Below are 11,074 nucleotides of genomic sequence, written 5' to 3' on the forward strand. Positions count from 1 at the left end.
AAAAATCTGGTCTGGGATCACCTCAGACAAAGTTTCTTTGGGGATCTCCCCAATGGAACTGCCAGACTCAGAACCCATGGTCTGCCATGGAATGGAAGAGCCAGAGCCGGGCCTCCTCAGAGGCTCAGACGGAGCAGTGGAGAACATAACCAGGTGCACATGGAGGATATGGCAGTCTATCGGAACCTGCAGAGGATACCTGGCACCACAACAGAGGACAGAACAAATCAATCAACTACCCCAGCCATATGTTGGCAGTGAAAAACTGGCTCAATGGAGACCTCCACCCTCACACATACATGATGAAATATTATTCATTTTTTGTGGTTTGTTTCTTTCTCTTGTATTAATGGCTTTTGGCTTTCACAAATGGTATTTAAGTATTTCACACACCTTGTAAAACCTTATCTGTCTTGAAAGGCAAAGTTTTTCAATTGTATGAAAGGCAGGATTGTTTGTTTGAGACGTGCGTTAAGTGTATTTATTGGAATCGTGTCATCTTTGATGAAGCCGGAGGGTACTCTTTTGTACCGATAAATCAAGTACATAATATATCGATACAGTGTGTTCAAAGGTATACACTGAAGACTCTGTCAAAATCCACTTTGTTAACTCACTTCTTGGGAGAGCTACTGAGAGATATGATATCCTCACGATAAAATCAGGAATCTCTTCAGAAATAATTCTTATAAGGGTAGTTCTGACTATGTTGATCCAAGTCAGTCAAGATGGCAGATTGATTAACAGCAGTTTTACTTTCAGTTTCCCCAAATGCTGTCTCACTTGATTTAGGAGGGATTGGAAATACCCAAGGATTATCTTCTAGAGAATTTTTGCTGTAAGAGAATGGATCCTTATTATCTGTCCATGATTGCAGAAGTGCTCTCTCTGATAAAGCCTTTGGAAAGAGGAAAGAGTTTGACAGTTTCACTATTTGATGAGAGAGGGGCATGTCTTTTGTATCATGCAATAAAATTTGTCAAATGGGATTTTGTCTTGTCTTTCCCAAAGCCTTCAGTTCAGGCTGCTTGGGCACAGGCTTTCTTGATTGCAGTTGGGGTTTTCAATTTTCTTTCTCTGGGAAATTGCTGCTTGCATCTCTGCCTGCTTGGCCTATGTGGGAGGCCATAGATATGTGGCATACCATGTCCTGGGGAACTTTTTGATAATAGCCTTCGCTCACCGAAACTTCAACCTGGCCTGAACACTGATCAAACAGGTGAGAATGGTGGATTGCACCCTAGTCTCTCTTCTTTGTCCTTGGACGAGCTGTGCTGGGACTTCCTTGATAAGCAACTCTAAGAAGTCACGTTTAATCCATAGTTTACCTGCCAGTCACAAGTGGTGAATGTGACCTGAGGCACACCTGTCAGCCGCGTGTTGTATGTGACCTGGAGGATCCAGCGAGATAGACATGCTTTCTACCAATGATGATGTCATTGTTGGGTGGGAAGATTGTCAGGAGATGCTTTTCTGTCTTCCCCCTTTCTTAGTCTATATAAGTTCATGGTTGCTTTACAATAAACAGACTTGCTCCCTCAGAATGTCCCCAGTGGTTGCTGCTGAAGAACATCATCGCTGTTTCATCTCCCTCGGTAGTCGCGGGGTCCTGCTGGTCAGGAAATCCATGAGAGCAGGCAGTTTGTACTTGAGTTGCAAGATGTAGCTTAAACCTTTCTCTCTTCAGTTCCCAGTACATGTGTTGCATTTTGTCACTTGAAACACTTTTTGGAGAGTGTGGCTCTTTCCGTTGTCTTCCTCTTATGGGTCCATTTGTTTGGCCTTTTGTAGTTCTGTTTTGAGATTGCTACATTCGTTCTTCATCAGCTGCAGCTCTTTTTTCTAAAGCATGGATCTTGAGGTCACTGTTCCATTTTTCTACCTATAGGTTTGATGGAGGAATATTTAAAGTCCTTGTCACCTGCTGAATTTCCACTTTCATCCATAGCTGGAGGAGTTCTACCTCTTTAGATTGTAGTTTTTCATTTAATACTTCCAACAATTCAGAGTTGTCCTTATTCATTTTATCTAATTTGTTGTTCAAATTATCTCTATCATTGCAAACCTCTCGATATGCATGATAGGCCTTCCCATTTTTGTCCCACAGAATTAGTTTCTTCATCTAATCGAGTTCCTATAAGCTTTTCTTCCAAAAACCTTATTCTTTTCTTAAAGAGTTCTTCTTCTCCGAATCTTTGAGTCATTTTTAATGTCTTCATATGCAGTAACAAGGGCACAATGTGAAGCAACAGATTTATTTCCCAAATATATTGAGACTGCAATCACTGGAGCTCTTCCATGGACTTTTTCAGTATGCATACTTCATCTTCCACAAGTGTGTCCATGACAGCCCCTGGGCCACTGAGTTTTGATTGCCCAAGGCCTGGGAACTGACCCAAACCAAACCAAATCATTGGGGGTCACAAGGGGCTTCCTGTTTCCTCAAAGACACAAAAGCTTCCCCAGGAAAAGCAACTGCTGCAGGTCCACCACAGAGGGATGCCCCATGTCTTTGCCTGCCTTTAGCCATTCCAAGCCTGACATGGCCCCTTGCCCTTGAGTGAAGACCCTGGCGCTTCTAAAAAGAGGGGCACGCGTAGGTTGGAGCAGCCTAGTAGCCACCAGAAAAAAAAAAAAAAAAACTACTACTCTTATTCATCTTTTTAAAAAGAAAGAAATTCTACTATCTTGCCATTTTGGTCGACATGGATAAACCTGCAAGACATTACACTGTATGAAGTAAGTCACATGTGGAAAAAAAGTCACATGGCCTCACTTACATGTGGATTCCAAAATAATAAAGTTCATGGAAAACTGGAACAGTGACTGCCAGGGGAGGTGGTAGGGGAAATGGGAAGAGGATGACCAAAGGGCACAAAATTTTAGTTATACAGAATGAATGTTTCTGGATTTCTAATGTGCAGTGGGGTGATTATAAGCAGCAAAACTCCCTACATCTCTTTTTAAGGCAGAAGGATCCCCAAACGGTCAAGTATCTTATATTGTGACCCAGTTTGAAGAATTCAGAAGGTGAAAGGTTGGTAGTAAATTTCTAAATTACATTCTAAAATAAGGATTTTTTTTAAATCCCTAAGCATGAATAAAAACAGTTTATCTTTCAAACTTATTATTTTAAGAGTTATAAGTGTCACATAACTATATAATACCTTTATTATTTATTCTTATTATTATGTTCACCTCAAACTAAAAGGTTAATTTGGGACTGGAATTGTGACAAAGCAGGAAAAACCTTAGTCTGTGGCATCAGCTTTCCATACGGACACTGTTTCCGAATGGGGCTTCTCCGCCTATGATTAGCGCATTGCTCATGGCGCGAGAAAGCAATGGAAGATAGGCTAAGTCTTTGGCACCCTGCACCCACACAGACTATCCAGAAGAAGTTGCTGGCTCCTAGATTCAGATCAGTTCAGCCCTGGCCATTGCAGCCAGATGGGGAGCGAACCAATGTATGGCAGATCTCTCTCTGTGTCTCTCTTTCTCTTTTTATAACTCTGCCTTTCAATTAAAAATAAGTAAATCTTAAAAATATTAAAGTGCAATTTTGAATGTAAAATATCGAACCTCCATAAATGGACTTATTTTAGACTGAAGAGTTTACTGTATGGGAATTACACAGCTATTTCATTAAGGAGCTCTGAAAATTTAGTGGAAACTTTGAGCAAGATTACTCTTATGGACAAAGGGTAGAATTGTCTGAACTGTTAGAGATATTCTCACAGCCTATTTCTGTGTTAATGAAAATTTGGAAGGCTGAATCCCAAAGAAAGTTATCATGCTCTTGGTCAGTAATACAAGACACTGGGGAAGAACCAAGCAGGACAGATTGCAAGAATGGCTGTGACTTTCTTAGAAAGAGTATCAGAAATATCTAAGAAAACAAATGAAGAAACTCTGAACTGCTTTTGTCCAGTCAGTTGAGGATTTGGATTACTGTGATTTTTCCCAACCTGTTAAAGCCAAGGGCAGCAAGCTGTATCACTGATTATGATATTTTGCACACTTGTTAGAATGGTTATTGTGAAAAACACAAATATAAACCTGTAGAGGTTGTGGGAAAAGGGAACTCTTGTATATGATGGTAACTATAAATAAGAATGGTATTATATAATTGAAATGCTAAGAGGGTAACTGTAAAATGTTCTCACAATAAAAGCAACCTATATGTGTATGTGTCTAAGCATCCTTATATACCATAAATATTTATAATTTTTGTTATGTATAACTCAAAAAGGTTTGTGGAAGAGAGGGAATTGAACCAGCTTAAATGAACTCCTTTTTTTTTTTTTTTGTGGCTCCAGAAACAAATAGGAAAATGTAGCACATCAATATATACAAATCACCAGTTTAATCAATGAAACAAGGGAAGATGAGAATTGGGAAGTGTAAAAAAAAGCACATGCATGAAAGTGGGAAGATATGGCAGATCAATTATTTTCCTACTTTGTCAATATTAAGTGTAAGGTTAAACTAAATAAATCAAAATGTTTAGCATGTAGCATGGAAGTAACATTTTGTTCTTCATTTTAGTTGTAATCAATGCAGAAATTAATTTGCGATTAAGATTAGCAGACACACACACTAAACCCAGGTAATTTCTATATAATTTCAGGTCAATATGATAAGGAATTTTTAGAAAAGAAAGATATGCATTCCAAGATGTCATTTGCAGATAAATCTTAAGCAGAATGTTCAAGTAGCAACTTGAAGTGTCACGAATAAAATGAGATCAGAAAAATGGTAGCCATGACAATATTCTGGGAGTGTAATAAACTTGAAGAGACAATCTTCATTGTCTTCCAACTTAGCTCCTTGCTAATGTTCCTGAAATGATAGCATAAGGTGAGAGCAAAAACATACAGAAATACAGGATGGCGCTTCCAGATGCTGCAATTATTTGGGAGTAAACCAGTAGATGGAATTTCTCTTTCTCTCTTTCTCTCTCTCATTCTCTCTCTCTGTTACTCAGTATTTCAAATACAAACATCATGTTTTTAAAAAGATTGGATTTGGGGAAGTGACCATTAACATGCAGATTCAGTGCGTCCCAGAGCATACTTCAAACTGTGTGGGTAGGAGCATCCAAATGTTAGAATTTATTAAGATGGATGCAGCAGCATGGTGCTGTAGCACAGTAAGTCAATCCAGCTTCTGCAGCGCCAGCATCCCATATGGGCACTGATTCAAGTCCTGATTGCTCCACTTTCAATCCAGCTCCCAATGATGTACCTGTAACATTGCGCACTATGTGGTAGACCCAGAAGAAGCTCCTGGCTCCTGGCTTCAGCTTGGCCCAACTCTAGCCAAGCAGTCATTTGAGAAGTGAACCAGCAGATGGGAGATCTCATTCTCTTCTTCCCTCTCCATAACCCTGCCTTTCAAATAAACAGAGTCATTCAAAAACAGAAATGAACATAAAAAGGGAAACATACATTGATACAACATGTCTTTCTCTGTGTTCTGCTGAGTTAACTGTAGAGCAGCCAGACATCTGGTGAACTTTTGTCTGATAGGAGGGATTACTCTGGGTCAGTGAAAGCTGGTTGTAATGGCCACATCATCTTCCATCCAGTGGGAATTGACTGGACCTGACTCACTGGGGGAATCAGGATTGTTAACTGCCTCTAATTGGAATTCTTATCTGTTGTCAGGAAGAATTAAATGTCTTTCTTCTTTTAGATAAAAGCCGAAAAAAAAGATGAATAATATGCCAAAAAAAAAAAAAGGCACTTCTGTATCACTTCTAATAAATTGAAGAGTGAGCCAGCTGCAGTGGAGTTCAGAAATCAGGCATGTCTCAGGCGTTTGGCATAGAGATGAAGACATGGTTCAAACATGCACATTCCGCATCAGTGCACCTGGGACAGAGTCCTGGCTCTGCTTCTGTTTCTGGTTTCCTGCTAAGAAGCACACGGAAAGAATGCAGCTCCTAGCCAACCAAGGGGCTTGGGTCCCAGCCGCACATGGGAGAGATCCACATTCAGTTTCGGGCATCTAACTTAGGCCTGACCCAGCCCAAGCTGATGTGAGTTAACTGGAGGATGGAAGAGCTCTAACTGTTTCTCCTTTAAACCTCTCTCTCTCTCTCCCCATGTGTGTCCATGCCAAACTTGAAATAGGACCCTAGACTGAGGGGAGGAGGCCACACTGTTCATTAAGTGCTGTGCAGTCACACTATAGAACATCTCTCAAGCCCAGAGAAACCCCACACAACTGGAGGGACTATTCCATTCACACAAATGGAAAGTGATGTTCAGAGAACTTACCTAATTTTGTAAACATATGATTAACACGCTGGGATTCAGGGGAAATTTGTAAATCAGAGATGTTTTAGGCAGTTTGTCAAGTTAGAGTAATAATTTCTGTCTCGAATACATCATATAGAAATAAAATAATGTGCAAAGGAAGGTTCAAAACTAGAATTAGCATAAGAAATAGATTTTAATTTCATAAACACAGGATTATATCTGACAACAAAATGTAATTATCCTCATGGTTCATTAATTTGCTAAGAATTGTTATGGGATCACGTTGAGTATTTGCTGAATTGTGGTGCTAATCATAAATAAATCTAAAGAGAAGAAAATACTATTGCTTTCCTTGGTAATTTCAAAATAAAGAAGCATTTTTTTCTGTATTGGATTACATATACAGAATAGTCTGGTATACATATTGTGTCTTAAAAATGATGTTAAAAAGAATGGCAACTGACTTTAAATAATGGAAGTTCCTGTTCAGAGAAAGGAGAAATGACTCAGTGGGCCATATAGGAGCTGCTGGGGTGCGGAGAGACATTTTCCTAAGTAAGGCGTGAAAACTGCACTGAAAGGATATTATCAACGATCCTTTAAAATGCAATTAAAGGAGCAATAAATATTTCCTGAAACAGGCAATGTCCAAAAATATGAAGAAAAAAATTCAGACACCTCTGTTGATTTCCTTGAGGGGAGAAAAAAAAGTTCAGGAGTGTTCACATTGCCTGGTCCTGAGGTTTCAAGCTTCACGCTCATGTGAGGTTTCACAGGGCTGCAGGCAGTGTTTGAAGCATGGGCTGCAAGGCTATAAATTCCCAGGGACGCTCATTATGACCTGCTGGTAGGAGCTAGCAGTTCTGAGTCTGATATAATGTTCTTAAATATTTTTCTCTCTGATGGGAAAGTCAAAAAAATGTGGCAGATTTACGGTAACTCTAACTGTTGGAAATATTAGCTTTGCCTTCCACCTATGGTCAGTTCATATGTCCTTTTATGTGCTTATTTTTAGGTCAATTTGGGCATTTTGATACATATGAAGCATCTTGGCAGATATGATAGAAGACAAGAGAAATATAATTTAACCTCTGCTTGCAGGGTTCTCAAACAGCCTAGGAAAAGACAAATAGCAGATCTGTCTCTAGAAATGTGTAGCCCTGCCTAAGATCATGTATCATTGATGCAAACATTTTTAATACGTAAACTAACAACTTTTAAAGTGAATATATTCTGTGTTAACTCTGAGCACTATAGCTATATAATGTTCCAGGAGACTGAGTCCTCGCAAGTCATATAATCTTTAGAGATCTGCAGAGGAACTTTGTAGCACTAGAGAGAAGACCAAGGATCCCTGTTGGTTCACAGCTCCATCCTCCACCAATAGAGCCACATACAGCAGTAGACTCTCTAGGAAGGACCTGCAAGTTTCTGTCCTGTCTTCCTGCATCCATACTTCTCCTTGGCCTTCCTTAAGCCTAACAATAATGTTTAAAGAATAAGCCAGTACAGAACTGAAAGAGGGTCGGGGAACTTTCTGAAGGGAATCTAAGAGTCTGCTCTGGGGTACAGGTGAGAAGACAATTTGGACTCACAGGTGATCTGGTGGAAGGAACGTGGCCTGTGGAAGACGGAGTGGGGCACTCCCTACCTAACACTGTCAGCTAGTTCAGCTTAGTTTAAACAAAGATAACATAGCTCCTAAGAATTGTAACAACATATGGTTTCACAGGTGAGTTGCCGTTAGGTTAGTATACAGCAACAGTCAGGAAAGCAGAAGGAAAAGAACATATTAGTCATCTCCTGTTGCTTACATTCTTTGGTCAAAAGCTATGAAAAAGGCTCTATTTTACTTAACACAACTCTCCCATCTACATTTATAAAGATGATAAATACTGATTGACCCGTGAATTCATTTTTTTAAGTAAATGTGACAATTACAATTAGCATGTTAACATTTCATGTAAGCTTCATGTAGAAATTTTGAAAACATAATCTGTGTTTGAACCATATCTTCAACTATGAGGCATTCTACTATATATTTTGTTCTCCTTGCAAATGTTGCATACATTTCTCCAGGTTTTTAACATAGTTTTTCTTAGATTTATTTCACTGTATTTTCCCCTGTTTGTGAATCATGATTGTTACTAATTTATTGTTTCAATCATTGTCTAGGCAAACCTTTAATCGTAGTGTTTGTGTTGTCTTTCAGGTACGTTGGTGCGCAAGTGATATAATTACTCTATTGCCTTAGTTTGAATTACTTCTTCTTTCTCTGCATTTTTTTTTTTCTGGACATCTACTCTCACTTCCCAGAAGTCATTTTTCTTGTCCGGCTTCCAAGCTACACGGCATATCCTTTTCTGCAACATCACATTATAAATCAGCCAGCGATGAGCTTGGCTTCGTCCTTTTTTTCCAGACATAATTTTTGTATTAATAATATCTAAGGTCCTCCACCTATAGTTTTAGTCATCTGTACTTTGGACATGTTGTGCGAAATTCTAAATAGGTTGCTCCAAGTCATTTGTTATTTTTAAATCTTGATTCTGTAGCTACGCTTTCTAAAAATAGAGTTTCTGCAAATTTCATTAATTTTTTGTTTGACTTATTCATTTGCCTTACTAAGTGCATTAAAATGGAAATAGGTGATTCTTCATTTTTTAAAGAATTTTCAAAAAGACATTGGATAAATTAGAAACTGTTTCAACTAAATTTGAATCTGCTCTTAACTCACTCCCTTGCATAATATATTATGAATATAAGGAAAAATAAATTATTTCTGTTCAATAGTATGTAATTACATTTGGATTTTGGTTTTTTTTTTTTTTTTTTCATTTGGAAAAGTAAATTGAACAAAGTAAGGCACAAAGCTTGGACTGAGGTTTGGTACCATAGGTAGGCAAGGTGATTCTCAGCTAGGTCTACCCTACGCATTTCTGATAAACATTCCCATTTTTATGGAGGAAAATTCACTGTCCTCACATTTAAATTCAGGCTACATTTTTTTTTACCATTATAAACTTGAGATGTGAACTAACCATCTAACTTCTTTGAACATCACCATCCTTAGTTTATAAAAATCTTCAAGGCTTACAGAAATCTAGAAGACTTGATTATCTGTGTCATCTTTCTTAATTTTTGCAGTCTACTCTGCAATTTGTTCTGCATGGCCTGATATGTTCTCCATTTGCCACCAATACGCTAGATCGCAAAGATCAGAGCATTGTCTGTACTTCAACAATTATGTTAAATGTAACAGTTCAACAGAGGTCTGTTTTCAGTTTAGTGACTAGAGTCACAGGTGGCAAAGAATAGGTCTGGGAATCCAGTAAGTTTTGGAGAGCAGTTCAGGGATAGTGGAGAAGAGGGGGAGAGGGAGGAGCCTTGGAATGAGAAGCCTAACCCTAACCCAAGCCCTAACCCTAACCCAAACCCTAACCCCAACCCAAACCTTGGCTAGGAGCTTCTTAGTGAGTGCAAGCGATGTGCTAATCAGCACTGGAGTATGAAGTTGTTAATGGGGAACGAGATAATCCATAGTCATTGTAATATTACATATGTCTTTCAATATGTTAGAAGACTGACTTGAAACTTACTAAATGAATAGTAATTTTCTTTTTCTTGAATCTGCTTTGCTTGACCCCATAAGCTGCCTGCTAGGCAGCTGCCACTAATCCAGCAGTGCCTAACAAGGATGCCCAAAGTGCTTTGGCCAGCATTCATCTATAGAAAATCAAGTTTGCTAACACTTAACTCCATTACTAATGTCTTCAGTTTTTCACTAATGTGCCGTCAGTGAGTGTTAACTTCTTCCTCCACTTCCTCATATTAATGTTGTGGCCCTTGGTGTTTTATTTCGTTCTGTGTTGTGCTAGTGGAAGCTGGTCAAACATTTCCCTCACTCTGGATTTCCCCATCACTTTGTCTGCATCCTATAAACATTATGGGAAGGGTGGCGATCCCTCTCTCCTGATTCGCTTCCAGTCAAAGCTCTAAGTTATTTGGTAATAGGATTTTTCCTTTTCTTTTGCAATTTTCAGGTCTTTCCTTATGGTTCCCTGGAGCCTAGTTGAGAACTTGAACTGTGTTTTTTCCTCTGCATTCCTGCTATTATAATCCAACCTCTACTTCAGACAATGTAAATAGTTCTTATTAATTAGAGAATAATTGGGAAATGGGGGTAGGGAACCAAAGTAAAAAATGAGTGTTCTCCATTTTATCTTATACTGTTCTGGTGACAAATATATGTTTCTGTCCATTCATTTGTTCAGGTTTGTCTTTGGTTGGACTGTCATTGGTTTAGTTCTCTCACTTAATTGGGACTTTTTCTGAATTGATTTAGGATTTCCATCATAGTATCCAGAATTTTTGCAGTCTGCATATCTATACTCCCTGGGCAATCACTATTTAATGGATTTGAGATCACTTCATCATCTGTATACAAAAAGTACTCCGTGAATCTGAAATAATCTGAGGTCAAAAATGTGTAATTTAAAGCAGAACTTCTTATTTTTTCTGGTTGTATAATATTTGAGTATCTTTATAAGAAGCAAAACTTGGGAGATGAGAAGACTTGGTCTTGAGCCTATTCTTACACTCCTAAACTAATACCCAGAAGGGCACTTCAGAAAGTTGGAGGAAATGTGAGCACTTCTCTACAAATGATATTTAGGAGAGATTTCAGAAAGTTGATAATGAAATTGAATGTAAGTTTCTTTTGGTGCAAGTGTTTTTGAATCATAAGCATACTTGTTTCATAAAACACACTTCCATGCAATTTTTGATGATGGCTTGTATGCATGAAT

General features: G+C 38.5%; 1 pseudogene; it reads right to left on the reverse strand.

Annotated features, from left to right (window-relative positions):
- Positions 1 to 1,504: 1,504 nt before the first annotated feature.
- LOC101536481 (5-azacytidine-induced protein 2-like) lies at positions 1,505 to 2,345 on the reverse strand (annotated as a pseudogene).
- Positions 2,346 to 11,074: the final 8,729 nt, after the last annotated feature.

Source organism: Ochotona princeps, chromosome 14 (genome assembly GCF_030435755.1).
Source record: "Ochotona princeps isolate mOchPri1 chromosome 14, mOchPri1.hap1, whole genome shotgun sequence".
Classification (NCBI taxonomy): Eukaryota; Metazoa; Chordata; class Mammalia; order Lagomorpha; family Ochotonidae; genus Ochotona; species Ochotona princeps.